The sequence below is a fragment of the Pongo pygmaeus genome, chromosome 10 (assembly GCF_028885625.2).
Source record: "Pongo pygmaeus isolate AG05252 chromosome 10, NHGRI_mPonPyg2-v2.0_pri, whole genome shotgun sequence".
NCBI classification, from domain to species: Eukaryota; Metazoa; Chordata; class Mammalia; order Primates; family Hominidae; genus Pongo; species Pongo pygmaeus.
Window position 1 is genome coordinate 32,800,256 of NC_072383.2, and position 23,807 is coordinate 32,824,062.

At 43.2% G+C, this 23,807-nt stretch overlaps 1 pseudogene; it reads right to left on the reverse strand.

Moving 5' to 3' along the window:
- Window positions 1-13,699: 13,699 nt before the first annotated feature.
- Window positions 13,700-23,312, reverse strand: LOC129010685 (small ribosomal subunit protein eS1-like; annotated as a pseudogene).
- Window positions 23,313-23,807: the final 495 nt, after the last annotated feature.

A 23,807-nucleotide genomic window follows, 5' to 3' on the forward strand; every position in this document is an offset into this window, starting at 1 on the left:
ATGCTGTTTGGCATCTTGCTTTTCTCACTTAACAATATCTTGCCTATCTTTCCACATATATAAATCTATCTCATTCCTTTAATTTGCTGTATAGTATTCCATTGTATGAATCACCAATCAATAAATACCTAGATTGTTTCTATGCATTTTCCCTTAAAAACGATGCTTCACTGAGTATCCTTGTGCTGAGGTATTTGCCTGCAGACACTCACATAGCTAAGAATGAAGGAAAAATTATTATAAATAAAATGGTTGGACCAGGTGAGGTGGCTCACACCTGTAATCCCCACACTTTGGGAAGCTGAAACGGGAGGATCACTTGTGGCTAGAAGTTCGAGGCCAGCCTAGGCAGCAAAGTGAGACCTCATCTGTACAAAAAATAAAATTAGGCCGGGCGCAATGGCTCACGCCTGTAATCCCAGCACTTTGGGAGGCCGAGGTGGGCGGATCATGAGGTCAGGAGATCGAGACCGTCCTGGCTAACACGGTGAAACCCCGTCTCTACTAAAAACAATACAAAAAAATTAGCCAGGCGTGGTGGCAGGCACCTGTAGTCCCAGCTACTTGGGAGGCTGAGGCAGGAGAATGGTGTGAACCTAGGAGGCGGAGCTTGCAGTGAGCCCAGATCACGCCGCTGCACTCCAGCCTGGGCGACAGAGTGAGACTCCGTCTCAAAAAAAAAAAAAAAAAAAAAAATACAAAATTAGCCGGGTGTGGTGGCACAGGCCTGTAATCCCAACTACTCGGGAGGCTGAGGCAGGAGAATCGTTTGAACCCAGTAGGCGGTGGTTGTGGTGAGCCAAGATGGCGCCATTACACTCCAGCCTGGGCAACAAGAATGAAACTGTGTCCCCCACTCAGAAAAAAAAAGAAAAGATCAGCAACAACATAAAACCACCAAGGGCTAAAGGGACAAATTGAGGAGCCGGTGTGACCAGAGGCTAGAAGCTGGGTGGGAAGGACTGTCCTGCCTGGTGGGAGCTGGGTCATATATGAGACAGATGCAGCCGCTGCTGGGAAGACCCCCAGATGCAGAAAGGGGAGAGAAATATGCTGTCTCTCCCATTCAATTATTCACCCTTCAGTCTCCTGCCAGCACTTTCCATTGGCTGATTCTAAATGAAAGCCCGTTGGCAAAGGGGCTTAGGAACTGTAGTTTGCAGGGCTCAGCCTCTGTGGGACAGAGCAGAGCAGAAGGGTAGGGAATGGGTCGGAAAGCAAACAGGAAATGACTGATGTAAAGAATATTGTGTTTTACATTTTGAAATACTATGCAGCCATAAGAAAGAATGAGTTCATGTCCTTTGCAGGGACATGGATGAAGCTGGAAACCATCATTCTCAGCGAACTAACACAGGAACGGAAAACTAAACACCGCATATTCTCACTCATAAGTGAGAGTTGAACAATGAGAACATAAGGACACAGGGAGGGGAACATCACACACTGAGGGGAGGGGAACATCACACACTGAGGGGAGGGGAACATCACACACTGCAGCCTGTCGGGTTGGGGGGCAAGGCGAAGGAGAGCATTAGGACAAATACCTAATGTATGCGGGGCTTAAAACCTAGATGACGGGTTGTTGGGTGCAGCAAACAACCATGGCACATGTATACCTATGTAACAAACCTGCACGTTCAGCACATGTATCCCAGAACTTAAAGTATAAAAAAAAATATGCCAAATTGCCCACCAATGCAGCTACAAAGATTTATAGTTCCAAGTATGTCTATTTTCCAGCAAATTCCCCAGCACCATGGAGATTTATCCGTCTACTTAAAATGGTTTTCTGCTATTTTAATTTGCATTTCCTTAATTATGAATGTAGTTGAACATCTTCTCAATTATTTATATGCCATATTTACTTTGTTTAGTATTTAATGCATGCTATTTAATATGTATTTTTCTCTTAACAGTAGGTTTATATCTTTTGCCAATTTTCTTTCTACAAGATTTTTTTTCCCAAATTCAAACGAGTGTCAGTAGAATGCCAATTTTCCTATTAAGTTGTTGGACTTATTACTTGTAAGAAATGTATGTGCCAATCTTAAGTGTTGCAAATATTTTTCCCCAGAATGCTCTTTGCTTTTTAACATTTTAGTCACATGTTTTACTACGCTGTTTTTAATTTTTATGCAGCCAAACATAAATCTTTTTCTTCTTCTATATCCTCTGGATTAAAGATTTTGTCTTTTGCTTAAAAAGGACTTTTCCTCAAGATTATACAAATATTGGAATGGAAGAATATTTTTAAATTTTCTTCTGTGTTTTCTCTGCTCTAGACAAAGACTAGCCCTTTGGGTCTCTTTATTCTCCCAGGTTAAAAGCTGTTTGGTTTGAGAATATTCTCTTGCACATCCTGCATTCTGTCTTCATTAATCTCCAAAGGAATTTCTTAATTAACAAGAGAAACCCTTTTTCTCTCATCTGAGATACACAATGTAGTTAACTTGGAAACTCTGACAAGCCTCCTTTTCTATCTCTGAGCATCTCCTCTGCCTTGTCAACTCTTGTAGGCTATCAACTAGTCTAAATTTCTATTCTAGGCTGTGGATTGTAATGAAGAAGGCCTTGAATTAAAAGGGAGTTGAAGACAATATTGAAATATGACTAGAGGCTCCGTTCTCCAATATATGCAAAAGTTTTCTTCTCTGCAGTAGAGATGATGCCTACAGTGATTTCACAATTCTAGCCAGTACTATGAGGTTCATAAAAACATGGTCCACAAATGCAGGAATCATGTGTGTTTTGTGTTTAACTGTTGTATTCCTGGCATTTTGCATGGTACATGGTACAGCAATGATCCTCAAAAAATATTTACTGATTTGAAGATTCTTTAAGTCAGAATGATTTGTATCTTCTCCAATATATCTGGATCCTAAGGGGTGATGCCAACAAGAGTCCTGGAGAAAAGTGTTTCTGTTATAACGTGGCATGGTTAGGTCTTGAAGTATACATTTGCTTATATTTGCTGTATACCTTTGTGCTGTGCTCTCTTAATGATCCCCCAAAAGCTCCTTTCCCACCTTCCCCAGGCCACAATGTTGCAGAAAAAAATTCAAGAATTGCTAACTTGACTGTGACTTGAAATGATTAAAATGCATGCTTACAAACCAGTTTCTTAAACCGGTTTCTTAATTCACAAAGACTAGATAAAATTACAGCTGGGAATAGGGAGGAGATAGAAGAACAGGCAGCTGATTGCAGGGGAAAATGAAAGGAAATAGAGACTTGAAGGAAGAAGAAAGGAGAAAAAGATCTTCCATCATGAAGGCTGAATGATAGGGGAAATTTTTCACACACCCCTATAAACAAACACATAATCTGAGGACAATCCACACTCCACCTCTGTAGACATTTAAAGTCACCCTACCTTGATGAGGAGGAACTCAGATGCCTTGGGTTGAAAATGGCCCAACTGTCTGATAGAACTGGTATTTGTGGTTTCTTTTGAATAAAAGAAAGAAACTGAAAGAAAACTGACCCTCCTAGTCTTAAAACTTGAGAAAGTTACATTCGTCTTAATCTGACTTCCTTCCTCATGAAGCCAACCATCAGGCCTCCCAGATATTATCAAGGAACTGAAACTTACCAGATCACTGCATCTGGACAATGAGGAGGCAGACCCCTCACCAATCATGATTGCCTAAGCAGCCACCTGCTTCTTGTTGACCAACTCCTCCCCTTTACCCCTTCCTAATTCTTGTTTTCCCAAAAATGGTTACATTTCTTTTCTGTTATACAAACCCTTAATTTTAATCAGTCAGGGAGATGGATTTGGGACTCATCTAGAACTCATCTCCCAACTCCTCAGCTGCATCACCCAACTAAAGCCTTCTTCCCTGGCAATACTCATTGTCTCAGTGATCAAGCAGCAGTACCTAGACAGAACCCCTGGCATTTCGGTAACAGGGTGAATAAATGGATGTGCAAGGAAAACCTCTTCATCTTAAATAAAGGGCAGATAAACACTAAGCCTTAGGATGGTGCCAATGAACACATGTTGGGTTGTTTCCACTTTTTGACTATTATGAATAATGCTGTTATGAACATTGTATACAAGTAGAGGAAGGAGTCTAAAGGCCCAGGGAAACAAGAATAATGCATGAATCTGTTATGAACAGCCTGCCCTGCCACTCTGAAAGACAGTCATCCCTGGAAGAGCCTGGAGGACGTCCCCTATACCCAGGCATTACAGATGCAACAGTAAGGAGACTTGAGCATTCTTATAAAACTCTGTTGCAGCTGTTCTTTGCCAGCAGGAGATGGTGGCAAAGGATGTTGCCATGGAATTGAATTTCCTGATCTCAGCTGGAATAAAGGATCCAGGAGTGGTAGAGGCCAGTGGCAATCCTTAGCTTGCAGTGACAAGGTGTCTTAGTCAGTTTGGGTTTAGTCAGTCAGAATACCATAGATGGGTACTTAAACAACGAACATTTATTGCTCAAGTTCTGGAGACTGGAAGTCCTGAGATTAGGGTGCCAGCATGGCTGGTTTGTGGTAAAGGCTTGCCTCCTGGTTCACAGATGGCTATCTTCACATGGCAAAGAGAGTGAGATCTCCTCTCTTTCTCTTCTCTAAGGACACTAATCCTATAGCAGGAGCTCCACCCTTATGAGCTCATCTATACCTAATTATTTCCCAAAGACCCCACTTCCTAATACCATCCCATTGGGGGTTAGGGTTTCAACTTACGGATTTTGGGTGAACACAAATTGCATAACACAAGGTGAGTACAATTACCAGAGTAACCCACAGGGATGAAGTGTGTATGATCAGAGGGTATGACCTTTCGGGATATGTAACATCGTGGAATCAGTCATAAGACTGTAGGAATTAAATACAAGGGCAGCCCAGAGTACTTCTTCACATATCCAGGCAATGATTCTAGGTCTAGTGGGCAGAAACCTAGTTTAATTCACTGTAGCAGAAATTCACACACTCTTAGCCAGATTCTCAAACTAAGCTAGTTCACAGACTTGGAGCCCAAAAGCACACTGCAACGTGACCACAGGTGTGTTTTGTGGATCTTCAGTAAAACATTCCCCAGAGACAAGTAGGGCCATTTCCCAGTGTGACTATAAACTGGAGAAAGATAAATTTTTTTTTTGGTGGGGGGGTTAATTGATTTTGGCTCTGAACTGATGCTAATCCATGGAGACACAAAATAAAGTAAGATGAAATGAAACAAACACAACAACAACAACAAATCCAGCATAGTCCACCACTCAGAGTAGAAGTTTACAGAACCCAGGTGATAGATGGAACTTTGACCAGAGTCAGTTTCCCAGTGTGTCCAATGGCGTGATGGAGCCATTCAGTGGTTACTTCTCTAGTCTCAGAATGAATAGTGGGAAAAGGTATATTTAGCAACTGTTCTTTGATTGATGGAGTGAGGGAGGGCTATTATATTAAGAACATTCAAGTGAAAGCCTCTGAAAATCCTCAGATCACCAAAATAGTGTTCCCAAAGTAATTCTGCAATCTGGGGGAAATTCCGTGGTGACAGTTGTGCAACGGTGAGTGTACATAATGCCACCGAATGTTACACTTAAAAACGGTTAAAAAAGGCCGGGCATGGTGGCTCACGCCTATAATCCCAGCACTTTGGAAGGCTGAGGCGGGCAGATCACGAGGTCAGGAGATCGAGACCACCCTGGCTAACACAGTGAAACCCTGTCTCTATTAAAAATACAAAAAATTATCTGGGCTTGGTGGCAGGCGCCTGTAGTCCCAGCTACTTGGGAGGCTGAGGCAGGAGAATGGTGTGAACCGGGGAGGTAGGGCTTGCAGAGAGCTGAGATCGCGCCACTGCACTCCAGCGTGGGTAACAAAGCAAGACTCTGCCTCAAAAAAAAAAAAAAAGTTAAAATGATAAATTTTATGTAATATATACTTTGTCACAATAAAAAAGTAAATGATCATCAACAGCTCTATTGTTTTAACTTGTACATATTGTGTTTCTTTCATTTTAAAGTAGAAACAGTAGATATTTAAAATCAAAAGATAATTTCAAACATTGCTTGTTGTCATTGAATTCAAGAAGAAAACTTTAAAAAAGAAAAACCACACAAAACTTTAAAAATAATAAGGCCAGGCGTGGTGGTTCACACCTGTAATCCTAGCACTTTGGGAGGCCAAGGCAGGTGGATCACCTGAGGTCAGGAGTTCAAGACCAACCTGGCCAACACGGTGAAACCCGGTCTCTAGTAAAAATACAAAAATTAGCCGGGCATGGTGGTGCACACCTGTAATCCCAGCTACCCAGGAGGCTGAGGTGGGAAAATTGCTTGAAACCGGGAGGCAGAGGTTGCAGTGAGCAAAGATTGTGACACTGAACTCCAGCCTGGGTGACAGAGCAAGACTCCCTCTCGAAATAAATAAATAAATAAATAAATAAGTAAAATAAATAAATAATAAAGTTTACTCCATATATATTCAGTTTATTTTATTTTATTTTTGTTTGTATGAACATATACAATACAAATTTAAAATGTATAAGTAATTAATTGTGGAAAATGGGATCTATCGTGAGGATAAAGCAAAGTTATGCAACAAGATGAAGCAACAAAAAGTGATTTTTGAGGAAGATTGCAAATTATCTTAAGTAATTTAGAAAGTTCACAATTTCCTGAGCTTTAACAGCATTAACAGGAAGCATTAAGAACAAGGATGTGGTTAGGTGTCTATTGGTTTTTCAGAAAGACATGTAACACGAAAACCGCTGACATTAAGAGATAGGTAGCAGCTTTAATAATTTACCAGCCTTGTATTTCTTCACATTCTTATTTCAGAGATAGCTTGAAAATAGTCCAAAAGGAAGACAATTCCAAATTCCTGAGGATTTTCACCAAGTGTTGAGTGTACTATATAAAGTGATAACAGAGGATTATGTGGATGCATAACCCAGTGGCAACAAATTCCATTTTGGCTGTGAACTACTGAACAGATTCACTGAATGTGTTCATTTGCTGAACAAACCTTATTTCAGCAAATGACAAAATAAGATTTGTTCAACACATCTCATGTGAGTGCTCACATAGCATGGGCTCTGTGGTCAGACAAACACTGGGCACTTCTCTTGGTGTTATCACCTTAAGTTGTGTGCCTTGGGGGAAGCTACTCAATTTCTCATTCCCTCCATTTCCTCATGCACAAAGTGGCAGAAAACAAAGGTGTTGTGATGATTAAATGAGATACTGTATACAATATTCTTAGTACAATGCCCAGCACATGGTGAGCCTTCAAGAAATGCTATCTACTAGTCCTACATGCAATGCACTGTGGAGAGGGCTAAAAATGACATGTGTGGCACGAGTTGCAGTTTAATCCTGTGCTCCACTTACTCTAAGATTCAGGTATGTGTTGCACTAGTTGGACTAGTGGCCAGGGGTCAGAGGAAAATAAGAACCTCTCAAAAATGTCTTCCCTTATTCTAGAGGAAGACAGAGTTAAGGAGAAAAGCTTTAGCTCAAGGAAAGGGCATTAGAGTTAGAATGGAGGGAAAAAACATCTACTAATCAGAATATTCTACTGGCCACAGTCTCTGACCTTCTGGCAATTAAAATTTTAAAGTTAAAGATTACTTAAAATTGGCTGTGTATGGTGGCTGATGCCTGTAATCCCAGCACTTTGTGAGGCCGAGGTGGGTGGATCACAAGGTCAGGAGTTCAAGACCAGCCTGGCCAACATGGTGAAACCCCATCTCTACTAAAAGTACAAAAATTAGCCAAGCGTGGTGGTGGGCATCTGTAATCCCAGCCTTGGGAGGCTGAGGCAGGAGAATCTCTTGAAATCAGAAGGCGGAGTTTGCAGTGAGCTGAGATCACGCCACTGCACTCCAGCCTGGGCAACAAGAGCAAAACTCTGTCCCAAAAAAAAAAAAAGATTACTTAAAATTTACTTGGAAACTTAAAAGTGCACCATTAAGTAACTCCTGGGACCAAGCAGATGTCATGAGAAAAATTAAGAAATATTTGCCACTTCATCAGTTATAAGACCAAAAAAAATTTTTTTTAATTTTAAGACATACTTAAATTGAGTGATAATGAATGATATGGTTGGGTCTGTGTCCCCACCCAAATCTCATAACAAATTGTAATCCCCAGTGTTGGAGGCGGGGTCTGGTGGGAAATGATTGGATCTTGCACGCAAATTTCCCCTTTGGTGCTGTTCTCGTGATAGTGAGTGGATTATCAGGAGATCTGGTTGTTTAAAAGTGTGTAGCACCTCACCACTCTCTCTATTCCTCATGCTCTGGCCCTGTAAGACGTGCCTGCTTCTCTTGTGTCTTTCACCATGATTGAAAGTTTCCTGAGGCCTCCCCAGCATGCTTCCTGTACAACCTGTGGAACCGTGAGCCAATTAAGCCTCTTTTATTTAAAAATTACCCCATTTCCGGTGGCACACACCTGTAATCCCAGAACTTTGGGAAGCTGAGGTGGGTGGATCACCTGAGGTCAGGAGTTTAAGGCCAGCCTGACCAACATGGAAAAACCCCGTCTCTACTGAAAATACAAAATTAGCCAGGCATAGTGGCGCATGCCTGTAATCCCAGCTACTTGGGATGCTGAGGCAGGAGAATTGTTTGAACTCTGGAGGCAGAGGTTGTGGTGAGCAAAGATCATGCCATTGCACTCCAGCCTGGTCAACAAGAGCAAAACTCTGTTTCAAAAAAAAAAAAAGAAAAATTACTCAGTTTCAGGTATTTCTTTATAGTAGTGCAAGAATGGACTAACACAATGAAAATACCAAATAATCAGGCTAGGTATGGTGGCTCATGCTTGCAATCTCAGCACTTTGGGAGCCTGAGGTGGGAGGATCACTTGAGGCCAGGAGTTCAAGACCAGCCTGGGCAATATAGTGAGACCCAATTGCTACAAAAAAAATTTAAAATTAGCTGGGTGTGGTGGCAAGCACTTGTATTCTCAGCTACTTGGGAGGTTGAGGCAGGCAGGAGGAGCACTTGAGCCCATGAATTTGAGATTGCAGTGAGTATGATAGTACCACTGCACTCCAGCCTGGGCAACACAGCAAGACCCTGTCTCAAAAAAAGACAGTTTTAAAAATGAACATAAGGTATAAACTAACACCAACATTCAACATGTACACACACACATACACACATACGCAGTTAGCCCTCTGTATTTGTGGGTTCCACATCTGGGGATTCAACCAACCACAGATAAAAAATATTTGGAAACTAAAAATTCCACCCTGAGCTTCTGGACCTCAGCACCAGCCCCAGGGCTGCTCTAGGGGCCATATGGCCGAAGGGAGTGCAAGGAGCTACCAGAGGCAGAATGAAGAGACTGAAGCAATGACAGCCACTTATTTTGAGGAATTACGTGTCACTGATGACTATGCCAAAACATTTTGTATTAGAATTAGTGATGATGTTGATTACCCCAAATGGACACTTTGCTCATAGGTGATGCTACTGAATTAATATCCAGGTACAGCTCCACCTACTTATTAATAGGTAAGACTCTTGGCTTAAAGGACAAGAATGTGCAGATTTATCAAATGGGCTTGAGAAAATACAATTCAGAATATTGGTGAAAGTATTCTTTACCTGTGGGTGGAGAAAATAAGAGATGCTCAGCCGTGCACAGTGGCTCCTGCCTGTAATCCCAACACTTTGGGAGGCCGAGGTGGGCGGATCATGAGGTCAGGAAATAGAGACCATCCTGGATAACATGGCGAAACCCCATCTCTACTAAAAATACAAAAAATTAGCCAGGCGTGGTGGCACTCACTTGTAATCCCAGCTACTCAGGAGGCTGAGGCAGGAGAATCACTTGAACCTGGGAGGCAGAAGTTGCATTGAGCAGAGATCGAGCCACTGCACTCCAGCCGGGGCAACAGAGGGAGAAAAAAAAAAAGAAAAACAACTCTAGGGGAATAGAAATACCTGATTTCTTGTCATTGAGACACTCACACTATTAAAGGAATATTGCCTTTTTTTTCTTTTTTGATTATATAAATAGAGATGCATCTCACTATGTTTCCCAGGCTGGTCTTAAATTCTGGGACTCAAGTGATCCTCCCACCTCAGCCTCACCAAGTGTTGGGATTACTGGCATGAGCCATTGTGCCTGACCCATTTTTTGTTTTGTTTTGTTTTGTTTTGAGACAGAATCTTGCTCTGTCGCCCAGGCTGGAGTATAGTGGCGCAATCTCAGCTCACTGCAACCTCTGCCTCCTGGGTTCAAGCAACTCTCCTGCCTCAACCTGCCAGGTAGCTGGCACTACAGATGCCTGCCATCACATCTGGTTAATTTTTTGTATTTTTAGTAGAGATGGCATTTCACCATGTTGCCCAGGCTGGTCTTGAACTCCTGACCTCAGGTGATCCACCTGCCTCAGCCTCCCAAAGCGCTGGGATTACAGGCATGAGCCACCGTGCCTGGCCCTGTCTGGCCTTTTTATTGCTTTTTATGGCTTATTGAAATAGTTTGTATTAGTCTTTTCTCATACTCCTATAAGAACACATCCAAGACTGGGTAATTTATAAAGGAAAGAAGTTTAACTGACTCACAGTTCAGCATGGCTGAGGAGGCCTTAGGAAACTGATGATCATGGTGGAAAGGGAAGCAAACATGTTCTTCTTCACAGGGCAGCAGGAAGGAGAATGAGAGTCAAGTGAAGTGGCAAGCTCCTTATAAAACTATCAGATCTCGTGAGAACTTACTATCACAACAATAGCATGGGAGAAACTGCCACCATGATTCAATTACATCCCACCGCCTTACACTATATGTGGGGACTACGGGAACTAAAATTCAAGATGAGATTTGGATGCGGACACAGCCAAACCCTATAATTCTGCCCCTGGCCCCTCCCAAATCTCCTGTCTTCACATTTCTTTCTTTTTTTTTTTTTTTTTTTTTTTTTGAGATAGAGTCTCACTCTGTCACCAGGCTGGATTGCAGTGGCACAAGCTTGGCTCACTGCAACCTCCACCTCCTGGGTTCTAGCCATTCTCCTGCCTCAGCCTCCCCAGTAACTGGGACTACAGGTGCATGCCACTACACACGGCTAATTATTGTATTTTTAGTAGAGACGGGGTTTCACCATGTTGGCCAGGCTGGTCTCGAACTCCTGACCTCAGGTGATCTGCCTGCCTCAGCCTCCCGAATGCTGGGATTACAGGCATGAGCCACACCACACCTGGCCGATGATAAACCTTTGAAGGCTAAAAAGCAAAGAGATGATTGCAGACTAACTCAGAAGAACTGAGAAAGCTGAATTATGTGGCAACAGTAGAGAAAAATTGAAAACAGAAATGATTATATTGTAGAATCACAAACAGACCCAGATCTTCTACCTGCTCTCATGCTGCTGGATGACTGTTTCTCCCTAGTTTCAGCAGAATTTGGAGTCTGTGGACTGGGAAACATCAGGTACAGCTGAGGGCTTTGGTACCAAACAAAAATACAGGTTTACACAATACCATGCTTGCTGATTGCTAAGCCCCTGCCTCCTGCCTCACAGCCTTCATCAATCATTTAGTGCCCAAACCATGTCAGCCAGATCTTTACCCTCTAGGAAGGGGATTGTCACACCTTTCTCTCAGGAATCAAAGCAGCCCAAGAGGAAAGAAGAGAAACTGATAAGATTACCCAACAAATAAATGGCCCTACAGTAAAATCAGAAATACAAGAGCTCTCCATATAATGCAAACTTCCAATCAGCTGTAGTCCTTCATTCCTCATCGTAAGAAACCAAAAATTACCAAAACTCTTAAGTAAGCCTCTATCATGCAAGACAAAGAGCACACAAGCAGGGAAACACCTTGGAGAAACAGAATACTATGTGGATGAAAGAAAATTAACTCATGTTCAGTCAAAGCTTCTCATAAAAGACCAGGCGCGGGCTGGGCGCGGTGGCTCACTCACTCACTTTGGGAGGCCGAGGGAGGTGGATCACGAGGTCAAGAGATCGAGACCATCCTGGCTAACACGGTAAAACCCCATCTCTACTAAAAATACAAAAATTAGCTGGGCATGGTGGCAGGTGCCTGTAGTCCCAGCTACTCAGGAGGCTGAGGCAGGAGAATCACTTGAACTCGGGGGGTGCAGGTTGCAGTGAGCCGAGACAGCACCACTGCACTCCAGCCTGGGTGACAGAGCGAGACTCCATCTCAAAAAAATAAATAAATAAAAGACCAGGCCCAGTGGCTTACACCTGTAATCCCAGCACTTTAGGAGGCTGAGGCGGGCGGATCACTTCAGGTCACGAGTTTGAGATCAGCCTGGCCAACATGGTGAAACCCCGTCGGAGTGAGACTCTGTCTCAAAAAAAAAAGAAAGTTTCTCATAAAAGAGCAGCAAATAAATCTGTTATGGTTAAAACATAGAACAAACAAATAACAAATAACAATAACTAAGGAAGCTTAGTTTATTAGAAATGTGCCAGGCAAGGGAGATAGTGAGCAAATGGAGTCAGTCAAATGGACGCCGAGTAGCTTTAACGTTTGAGTTTTATAGGTTTCACTGAGGAGGCGTCAGCCAAAGGATGCTTTTAGGGCGGGGATAACAAGAGTTGGGGGAGGGGCAGGAAGGAAGGGTAGAGTTAGGGCAGGAAAGAATTGGTCAAAAGTTGCAAAGTTGAGTCACTGTCTGTGTTGATAGGCTAGGCAAGGCTGTCTGTGAAAAAGTCTGTGGTTTTGTTTCCTGAACACCTGGGTCCAAGCTGAGCTGTTGCTGACATAGTTTATCTGTCTTGCAAATTGTGGTTTCTGTGCTGTTTTTCAAGTTGTGGTTTCTGTAGTTTTCCATTTCTCAGTCTTGAGAAAGATAAGATAAGAAAAGATACTGCATTCTGAAAACAAGAACAAGATGTTATTTTGTAAAAAGAGGAACATTCAGAGAACAAGAAGAAATTTTAGACGTTAAAGACATGATAAGAAATGAACATTTTAATGAAGAATTGAAAGATAAAATTGAGGAAATTACACAGAAAGCGTGGCAAAAAGACAAGGAGATAGGAAATGAGAGAAAAAAAGGAAAGAAAATTTATGAAATCTATGAAGTTCAGCAGCCAAGTAACAGAATTTCCAGGAAGAGTAAAACAGAGGGGAAGAAATCAACAATGAAATACTTCAGGCCGGGCGTGGTGGCTCACGCCTGAAATCCCAGCACTTTGGGAGGCCGAGGCGGGCGGATTGCCTGAGCTCAGGGGTTCAAGACCAGCTTGGGCAACACGGTGAAACCGCGTCTCTACTAAAATACAAAAAATTAGCTGGATGTGGTGGCATGCACCTGTAGTCGCAGCTACTTGGGAGGCTGAGGCAGAAGAATCGCTTGAACCCAGGAGGCGGAGGTTGCAGTGAGCTGAGACTGGGCCGCTGCACTCCAGCCTGGGCAACAGGGTGAGACTCCGTCACCAAAAAAAAAAAAGAAATAGTTGAAGAAACACACTCAGAATAGAAGGACCAAACTGAAAGTGTCCATCATAATAGATGAAAATTGTCCTGCACTAAAGCATATGATTATGAAATGTAAAATATCTAGGACAAACAGGAGATTCTCAGGCTTCCAGAAGGGGTAGAAGGGTGGCACAAAAGGGTGGTGGGGGAGTTGGAATTGGATTGGATTTCTCAGCAGCAACACAGGAATAAGAAAAGAAACAAACTAAAAGAGGAAGGTGTGACTTTCTTTTCCTCCGGGTCACAGAAGGTCGTCCTTCCTACCTACTGGCTGCCCTTGGGGGCAACCCCTTGCCCAGCACCAAGGACATCAAGAAGATCCTGTACAATATAAGCAACAAGGCCAATGGCAACCAGTGCAGCAAGATCATCAGTGAGCTGAATGGAAAGAACATTAAAGGTGTCATTGCCCAGGGTATTGGCAAGTTGCCAGTGTGCTCTCCCACAGGGCTGTGGCCGCCTCTGCTGCCCTGGCTCTGTAGCTCCTGCTGCTGGCCCTGCCCCTACTACAAAGGAGAAGAAACGAGAAGAAGGAGTCCCAAGAGTCACATGGTGACATGTGATTTGACTTCCTGCTCCCCTGCCAATTCCCCTGGAAAGAAAGAAAGAAGGGAGGGAGGGAAGGAGGGAGGGGAAGGGGAGTGGGGGAGGGGAGGGGAGGGAAAGGGAAGGGAATAGAGGAAACAGGAGAGACACAAAGTGATGGCGAAGGAAAATCACAGGATCAAAAACAGCAAATGTAGAAAGCAACTGATCCAGACTGGGAGAGGCATAACTCAAAAGACAGGCATGTTGGGGATTTGTTATGCACCATTTAAAAAGATAAAGCCATTCTTAGCCCATGGGTCATACAAAAACAGGCTGCAGGTCAGTTTTCTGACCCCGATCTAGTCAATAAAAAAGAAACAGGATGAACTGACACGAATTTCTGGAAAGAAGGAAGGAAGGAGGAAAGGAAGCAGGAAGGAAAAAAAAGAAGAAAGGGGCCAGGCGTGGTGTCTCACCCTTGTAATCCCAGCACTTTGAAAGGCCAATGTGGGTTGATCACGTGAGGTCAGGAGTTTGAGACCAGCCTGGGTAACATGGTGAAACCCCGTCTCTACTAAAAATACAAAAATTAGCCGGGCATGGTAGTGCACCCCTGTAGTCCCAGCTACTCGGGAGGCTGAGGCAGGAGAAACACTTGAACCCAGGAGTCAGAGGTTGCAGTGAGCCTGGATGGTACCACTGCATTCCAGCCTGGGTCTCAAAAAAAAAAAAAAAGAAGAAGTAAGGAAAGAACAAAGGAAGGAAGAAAAGGAAGGAAGGAAGGAAGCGAGAAGGAAAGAAAAAGATAGAGAAAGAAAGAAGGAAGAAAGGAAGAAAAGAAAGAAAGAGAAAGAAAGGAAGAAACGAAAGAAGAAAAGAAAGGAAGGAAGGAAGGAAGGGGGCTAGGTAGAGGTGTGACCCAGGTATTGATAAAGAGATAGGGGAGTGGTCAAAGGCATTTCCCTACATCATACTGTAAGGAAAATTCCTGGGTGAGCCCACAGAAACGACAGGTTAATCCAAATTATAAACTGAGTAATCTCATTGTAGAGCCTTTGCATAAATCCAGGATACCTAGTTATCCAATAGTCTCCCTGGCCAGATTGCCAAAGCTTTCGCTGCTCTGGGTCTTCTTCCTCATTGTAGTCCCTGTCATCAGGGTTTCCACAGCACTCAACTCATTCTCCAAGCTTTGACTGCAGTATTCTTCAGGATACATCATCAATCATCTTCCCTCTGCCTTGACATGGTGCTTGGCACTGTGACCCTTGACACAATGTTAAGTGCCTTGACACATATTGCTACACTCCCCAAATAAGACTTACTTCAAGTGAATATACATTAGATATCTGCAGGAAAAATGAAGAAGAGTAAGACAGCAACCATCCCTTCCCTTTAAGAATTCCCTTCAAGAACAAGGATTTTTCTCCATATAACAAGAATGTGATTGCAAATTGCTTCACAAAAATGTAATTTGGCAGAGCTGTAATCTCCACTGGCCTCTCCAAAAAGCCACAAGTAAAATAGCCTTTGATATAGACAATAAATTGTAAATATCAGTAGAAGCTTCCTTAGAAGCTATCTTGATGATAGACACTGACTTTTTTGTTTATTTTTTTTATGTTATTTCCATTGCACTATGTGGCAAAATATTTCACATTAATCTAACCATCAGTCTGCTTTCTATCACTATATACAATATTTGCCTTTTCTAAAATTTTATAAATGTGGAATGATATAGTAGAATCTTTTGTGTCTGGCTCCTTGTATTTAGCATAATGCCTTTTTTTTTGTTTTTTGTTTTTTGTTTTTTTGAGACAATCCTGCTCTGTCACCTAGGCTGGAGTGCACTGGTGTGATCTTGGCTCACTGCAACCTCTGCCTCCCAGGTTCAAGCAATTCTCGTGCCTCTGCCTCCAGAGTAGCTGGGATTACACGCGCCCACCACCACACCTGGCTAATTTTTGTATTTTCAGTAAAGACAGGCTTTCACCATGTTGGCCAGGCTGGTCATAAACTCCTGACCTCAAGTGATCCACCCCACTCGGCCTCCCAAAGTGCTGGGATTACAGGTGTGAGCCACCACACTCAGCTCTTTTCAGCATAATGCTTTTGAGATTCATACATGTTGTGATGTGTATTGGTAGGTTTTTTGTTTGTTTGTTTCTATTTTGTTTTGGCTCACAAACAGAAAAATCTAAAGTAGCTGTTTTTGGTAAGTAGCTTTGCATTGTATGGATGTAAAACAGTTTATCCATTCACCAGTTGGTTGCTACCAGTTGGGAGATACATACTATGAAAAAAACTCCAATGAACAGTTGCACACAAGTCTTCGTGTGGACATGTTTTCATTTCTTTTGGGGAAGTATATAACAGTTGGATTGCTGGGTCATGTGGTAACTCTGTCTTTCACATAATCAGAAACCACCAAACTCTTTTCAAAGTATTCATACCACTATGGTTTGTGTTCCTCCAAAACTCATGTTGGAATTTAATTACCATGGTGACTCTATTAAGAGGTGGGACTAGGCTAGGCATGGTGGCTCATGTCTGTAATCCCAGAACTTTAGGAGGCCAACACGAGAGGATTGCTTGAGGACTGGAGTTCAAGATCAGCCTGGTCAAGACCCCATCTGTACAAAACATTTAAAAATTAGACAGACATGGTGGCACACACCTGTGGTCCTAGCTACTCAGGAGGCTGAGGTGGGAGGATACCTTGAGCTCAGGAGGTCAAGGCTGCAGTGAGCCATGATCATGCCACTGCACTCCAGCCTGGGCAACACAGCAAGATCTTGACTCTAAAAAAAAAAAAGGAGGTGAGAATTTTAAGAGACAGCCCTTAAGCCCTCATGAATGGATTAATCTTTTCATAAATTAACAGATTAGTGGGTTTATAGTTATCTTAAGAGTGGGTTTGTGATAAAAGCCAGCCTTGCACTCTTCTTATCCTGTGATGCCTTCACATGTTATGACACAGCAAGAAGGCCCCCTGCAGTTGTCACTCCTTGTCCTTGAATCCAAGCACTTGCCAGTTTCCAGAATTTTACGAAATACATTTCAGCTGGGTGAGGTGGCTCACGCCAGTAATCCCAGCACTTTGGGAGACCAAGGCAGGTGGATCACTTGAGATCAGGAATTCAAGACCAACCTGGCCAAATGGTGAAACCCTGTCTCTACTAAAAATACAAAATTTAGCCGGGAGTGGTGGTGCCTGTAATCCCAGCTACTTGGGAGGCTGAAGCAGGAGAATCCCTTGAACCCGGGAGGTGGAGGTTACAGTGAACCGAAATTGCGCCGCTGCACTCCAGCCTGGGTGACAGAGTGAGACCCCTTCTTAAAAAAAAAAAAAAAAGAGCCAGTCGCTGTGGCTCATGCCTGTAATCCCAACACTTTGGGAGACCGAGGCGGGCAGATCACGAGGTCAGGGGATCGAGACCATCCTGGCTAACACGGTGAAACCCCGTCTCTATTAAAAATACAAAAAATTAGCCGGGCGTGGTGGCAGGTGCCTGTAGTCCCAGCTACTTGGGAGGCTGAGGCAGGAGAATGGTGTGAACCCAGGAGGCGGAGCTTGCGGTGAGCTGAGATCCCGCCACTGCACTCCAGCTTGGGCGACAGAGCAAGACTCTGTCTTAAAAAAAAAAATAGAAATACACAGAGCCACTACGACAGCAGTAAGTGAGAGAAGAACGTAAGACAGTTACTGCACCCTCATTACTTTAGAATTCAATCATTAAAACATGGTGGTATATGTTATTGTAATTCACATCTGATAACTAGTGAGGTTGGGTTTTTTTAATGTTTATTAGACTCTTTCAATTTCTTACCTGAATTGTCTCTTTTATTCTTTTTTTTCCCCCCCACAAATAGGACTTTTTCTTTGTCACTATTAGAAGTCTAAACTTTAAACAAGATTCTTGGACTGACAGCTCATAGCCGTCAGCTCTTTCAACTTTACCACCTGTTTTGTCCCCAGTGGCCTTTCCAGAACTACCTTCACCATGAAGTTCCGTGAGTTTTCCTAATTCAAACTTGGGCTTCTTCTGCATTTTTACTTTTCTAATGAAGACATTATGAAGAGCATAAATAGATTGGCAAGCCTTTTCTATGACTTTTCCAGTGCTGTTTGGAATCAATTTATTGACTACTTCTTTCAAGTCATTTTGTCTGCACCTCTCAGGTCATGATTTCCATCATCTTCTTCCAGATCTGGTGGACCTGTTGGTGCTGAGCATAAGAGGTCTTCCATATCTGATTGTTGCATTTTTTAGTAAAACCAACACAGAACAGATGAAGCAAGTAACCACGGGAAGTCTTGACATCGACATGAGCTTCAGTCATGGTCTGCCATTTTTTGACCATGGAACACATTTTGTCATGGGTAAGATTCATGCCATGAAAGTTAGTTCAGCAGTTTTTGCCCTGAACATCTTCAGTAATCAGCTTGAATTTTCTAAATGTAACTTCCTCATTTGGCAAATCAGCAAGACTCACTTAAAACACACAACCCTTGAGACCATCTGATGCAATTTTGGTTCCTTGGGTCCTGGTGACTAGCATCTTTCCAATATTTATTTATTTACTTTTATTTATTTATTTATTTATTTACCTTTATTTATTTATTTATTATTATTTATATATTATTATATATTATTTATTTTATTATTATTTATTATTTATTTATTTATTACTTATTTTTTGAGATGGAGTCACTCTGTCGCCCAGGCTAGAGTGCAGTGGCATGATCTTGGCTCACAGCAACCTCTACCTCCTGGGTTCAAGCTATTCTCCTGCCTCAACCTCCCGTGTAGCTGGGACTACAGGCACCCACCACCATGCCTGGCTAATTTTTGTATTTTTAGTAGAGACGGGGTTTTACCATATTGGCCAGGCTGGTCTCGAACTCCTGACCTCAGGTGATCTGCCCACCTCAGCCTCCCAAAGTGCTGGGATTACAGGCATGAGCCACTGCCCCCAGCCCCAATATTTCTTTCTTTTTTTTTTTGAGACGGAGTCTCGCTCTGTCGCCCAGGCTGGAGTACAGTGGCACCATCTCAGCTCACTGCAACCTCTGCCTCCTGGGTTCAAGCAGTTCTTCTGCCTCAGCCTCCTGAGTAGCTGGGATTATGGGTGTGCGCCACCACGCCCAGTTAATTTTTGTATTTTCAGTAGAGACGGGATTTCACCATGTTGGTCAGGCTGGTCTCAAACTCCTGACCTCATGATCTGCCCACCTTGGCCTCCCAAAGTGCTGGGATTACAGGCGTGAGCCACCGTGCCAGGCCCCCAGTATTATATTGAACATAGCAGGTGCTTTTACATCACACCAATCTTTCTTAGGAAATGGATCAACCACTTTCTTCTTGGCTCCCTTTCTGCCACCTTTGGTGCTTGTTCTCGCCAACCACTATGGTGCTGCTCAGACAGCCAAAAGGGCTCTTTCATTCTTTTTATTATCTCTCATTAGCATGGTTGTCAAAGAAAAATAAGAATAGAGGCCATTGATAAGATACACCCCAAGGCCAATCGCCCATAACCAAGTAAGCAAACTTTAAGTCATCCCTATTTCCCCTAAAGGCTAGCTCTAATCATAAAACATAAAACATAAGCTTTACATTCTTATCAGCATGAATCAGTAAAATTAAATCAATCAGCTCGAGACAAATCAGCTTGAACTTACAGAAATATTAATGTATAACAGCCAATCCTGAAAAAGGTCAAAATATTCCTCCATTATGCTCTATAAACTGCTGTAACTCCTGTAAAATGGGCTTCTTACCATTTGGTTTGACATCTCCAGGATCTTGTTCTATACCTCATCTGACTTTATTTTTTACATAGCCAAATTTTGTTCAAAAGGCTTCTCCCTTCTTTTTCTTTCTTTCCTCCCATATCTACCTTCCTCTTCCCCTCTCACTCCCCATCTCCCTCTCTCTTTCTCCTTATTTATTTTTCTCTCTCTCATGGGAGAAGGGATAAAAATAAAACTATTGAGATAAAATATTTTTCAAGGCTTTAAGTTGGTATCATTTATTTCAGTAAACCCTTACTAGCATTAATCTTTTTTTAAAAAAGAAAAAGTTATCTCAATATTTCAATCTGCATTTCTATGATTACTTGAAAGATTGAACATTTCCTCATTTTTCAAGACATTTGCATTTCCTCCTTTGTGAACTATTGTCTCACGCCCTTTGCGCATGTGTCTAATGACATCTTTGCTTATTTTTATCTGCCTCTGTCAGAGGAGGCATCTACCTCTCAGTATCTGAAATTAAATGAATACATATTATGACTTACTTATTAAAGGAAAACTATATTCATCAGGCACAATATCCTTAAGGAAAACAAACTACTGATCTTATGAGGTTTGGGGGAAGCATTTATCTAGTGGTTGTTGACAGAGCAGGAGCATCACCATCTTGGACAAACACTGCCATTTTAAGTTCCCCTTGATTATAAACCACCTAAATCCAGCCCCAAAAACATCAGCCTAATGGCTAATGTCAGCATGACCATAAACCACAAATGACACCTCCAACCAGAAACATTCCAACCCCAAGATAAACCCCACTCCGACCAGAAACATCCCAACCCCACAATAAAACTCTCCTCCACCCAGAAACATTCCAAACCTGTGATAAGCTCCCCCCTCCCTAAACCCTTAAATACCCTTAGTCTATAAGAGAGAAGGCTCCTGACCTAAACTATCCAGAAGCCCCTCTCAGGTTTACTCTCCAAACTAAACCTGTCTTTGACTGTTGAGCCGTTTTTCATGTTTCTTTCTTCTTTTTTCAACCCTTATATTTGGTGCCAAAACCTTGGACAGGTCTTGGGGGTAGAGGCTCTCTTGCAACCCAGGAAGCACTGGGCAATGGCAGCTCGTCCCAGGCTAACTCCTGGATCCTGAGGGTCTCTGGCCATCCGCCTTGTCTTTTCTCTGTCTTCACTTTTCAAGCAATTTGCGTGAGGAGGACAACTAATCTAAAGGGGACTGTGAGGCTTGGGCTGGGGCTACTCCCCAGTGGGTTCTCAAAACCCTCATGTCTCAGGGATCCACCTCCAACCACCTGCAACGGGTATTTCACTCTGTAACCCTTGTCCCCTCTTCCTCCCTCTTCTCTCTCTCTTCCTCACACAGCTCCAGTCTGGGAGGCCCTCTGCTGATTCCAACCAGAACACCCAACATCGGACACTAATCCAGCCAACTGATAAAGATTTGCCTTCCCTGGCTTTCTCGCAGTACCCGGGAAAGTCAGGTCTGCCATTCCAGTGCTCAGAGGACCAGTGGGACTAAGCTGGAAGAAATCTTGGGGACGCCCAGTCTCCTCAGCTTTACCCTTCTCTTTGTAAAGAGGATTCCGGTTCTCTGTCTTTTGTGTGGGGACACCTAGAACAAAAGCAGACACCCTTGGCTTCCTCTTACCAGTCCACATGGTGCCAAACAATCTCACGTTCCTACGTCCTCCCCACTGGGGTGTCTCCTTCACAACCTCACCAAACTTGGCTTACGGGAGGACCTAGAGCCAAAACGTTTAGTTTTTTATTGCAACACAGCCTGACCCCAGTACAAATTAGATAATGAGAGCCGATAGCCCAAAAACAGCACTTTTGACTTTCAAATTCTCAGGGACCTTGACACCTTTATCACCAAGAATGGCAAATGGCAAGAGGTTCCCTATACTCAGGCTTTCTTCTACCTTAAATCCTAACCCTCCCTATGTCAAGCTTGCAACCCTCACAAAATCCTTCTTCTTCTTCTTTTTTTTTTTTTGAGATGGAGTCTTCCTCTCTTGCCCAGGCTGGAGTGCAGTGGCGTGATCTCGGCTCACTGCAAACTCCGTCTCCCAGGTTCACGCCATTCTCCTGCCTCAGCCTCCCGAGTAGCTGGGCCTACAGGTGCTGGCCACCATACCTGGCTAATTTTTTTGTATTTTTAGTAGAGACAGGGTTTCATAGTGTTAGCCAGGATGGTCTCGATCTCCTGACCTCGTGATCCGCCCGCCTCGGCCTCCCAAAGTGCTAGGATTACAGGTGTGAGCCACTGCGCCCAGCCGAAATCCTTCTTCTTAATGAAAACTCTCCCCGGCTCTCTCCTTTCTCTGAAACCCCTTCCTCCAAAACCCCTTTTATTCCTGCAGACGAACCCCCTCTGTACTCTCAACCTCCTGCATCTGCCCAAATGCAGGATCTGTCCAAACCCTCCACTCCTTTGGCCCCTCCTGCCCCAAGCTTTAACCCTAAATCCCGCCCCTCCTCCTTCTCCACCCATTACCCATTCAAAAACTACTCCAACCAGTCAAACCACATCTGCCATTCTCCCTTTCCAGGAAGTGGCTGGGGCTGAAGGCATTGCTCATGTTCATGCCCGTTTCTCCATGTCTGACTTGTCACAGATCGAACAGTACCTGATCTTTCTCTGAAAATCTATCTCATTATTGCAGGGAATTCATGAACACAACTCAATCCTTTAATTTAATTTGGTATGACATTTATATCATTCTAACCTCCACCCTCATTCCTCACGAAAAAAGCACATCTGGCGTTCAGCTGAAACACATGCAGATGAACTCCATAATCAAGCCCCTATACAAAATCCAGTGGCCAATGATGCAGTCCCCTGTAGAGACCCAGATTGGACTTACCAACATGAAGACAATGGCATCAGGTGAAGAGACCACATGATTACCTGTCTTCTCGTGGGCATGCCCATAAGGCAGTTAATGATGAAAAACTCAGAGAAATTACACAAGAGCTCCAGGAAAATCCTTCCCTTTTCTTATTGTGCGTCACTGAAGCTATGCTAAATATACTAATTTGGACCCAGAATCTAGAGAAGGTCAAACTTTTCTCCACCTCCAATTTGTTTCCCAATCTGCCCCAGATATCCAGAAAAAATTACAAAAATTAGAGGAGGGTCCCCAGACACCCCAGCAGGACCTCCTAAATGTGGCCTTCTGTATCTTTAACAACAAAGATGAGGAACACAAATTCAAAAAGAAACATCTCCATTTAAAATACCAGATGCTCACCTCTGCTGTCCAAAAGCCAGTTACACAAAGCCTCCTAATAACCCAAAGGAAAACTCCCTTACCTATTGGGGAGTCTGTTTCCAATGTGGCAACCCTGGACACTGGGCAAAGGCTTGTCCTAACCCCTGGCCTCCCACCAAACCGTGCCCAACTTGTGGTCTTTGGGGACACTGGAAGATGGACTGCCCCCATTGGGAACACCTTCCCTATTCAGGTGTGGCTCATAATGAAGTTCACTGACCATCACAGGAGGAAATCTCTTCACTGTTGGTGCTGACAACTGATGACTGAGGGTGCCTGGTTTCCTTCACCCTCATGTCTAGTGAATCTACAGAACCCAGGGTAATTAGGAAGGTATCCAGTAAGAATATTACCTTTCTTTTGGATACTGGGACAAGTCTCTCTGTATTAACTGAATATTAAGGCCCATTAGAATATTCATCCATTTCTGTTGTTGGCATGAAGGGCATACAAGAAACCCCATACAACACACCGCCTCCATACTACTCATTTCAGGGAGTCACCCTCACTCACTCTTTTTCGGTCATTCCTCATTGTCCCATTCCTTTATTAGGGAGGGACATCCTACACAAACTAGGAGGAATCATTCATTTCTCAACCCTACACCAAAGCCACCCTTATTTATTATTATATCAAGAACAGAACCCCTCCTCAGACACTCCACATCAAACAGACTTAAATCCCAAATTCCTCAGCCATGTAAACCCCGTAGTACAGAACACCAACTCCCCCACTGCAGCTACCCACCGTTCTGCAATTCAAATTTCACTGAAGGATCCTAAGCACTATAT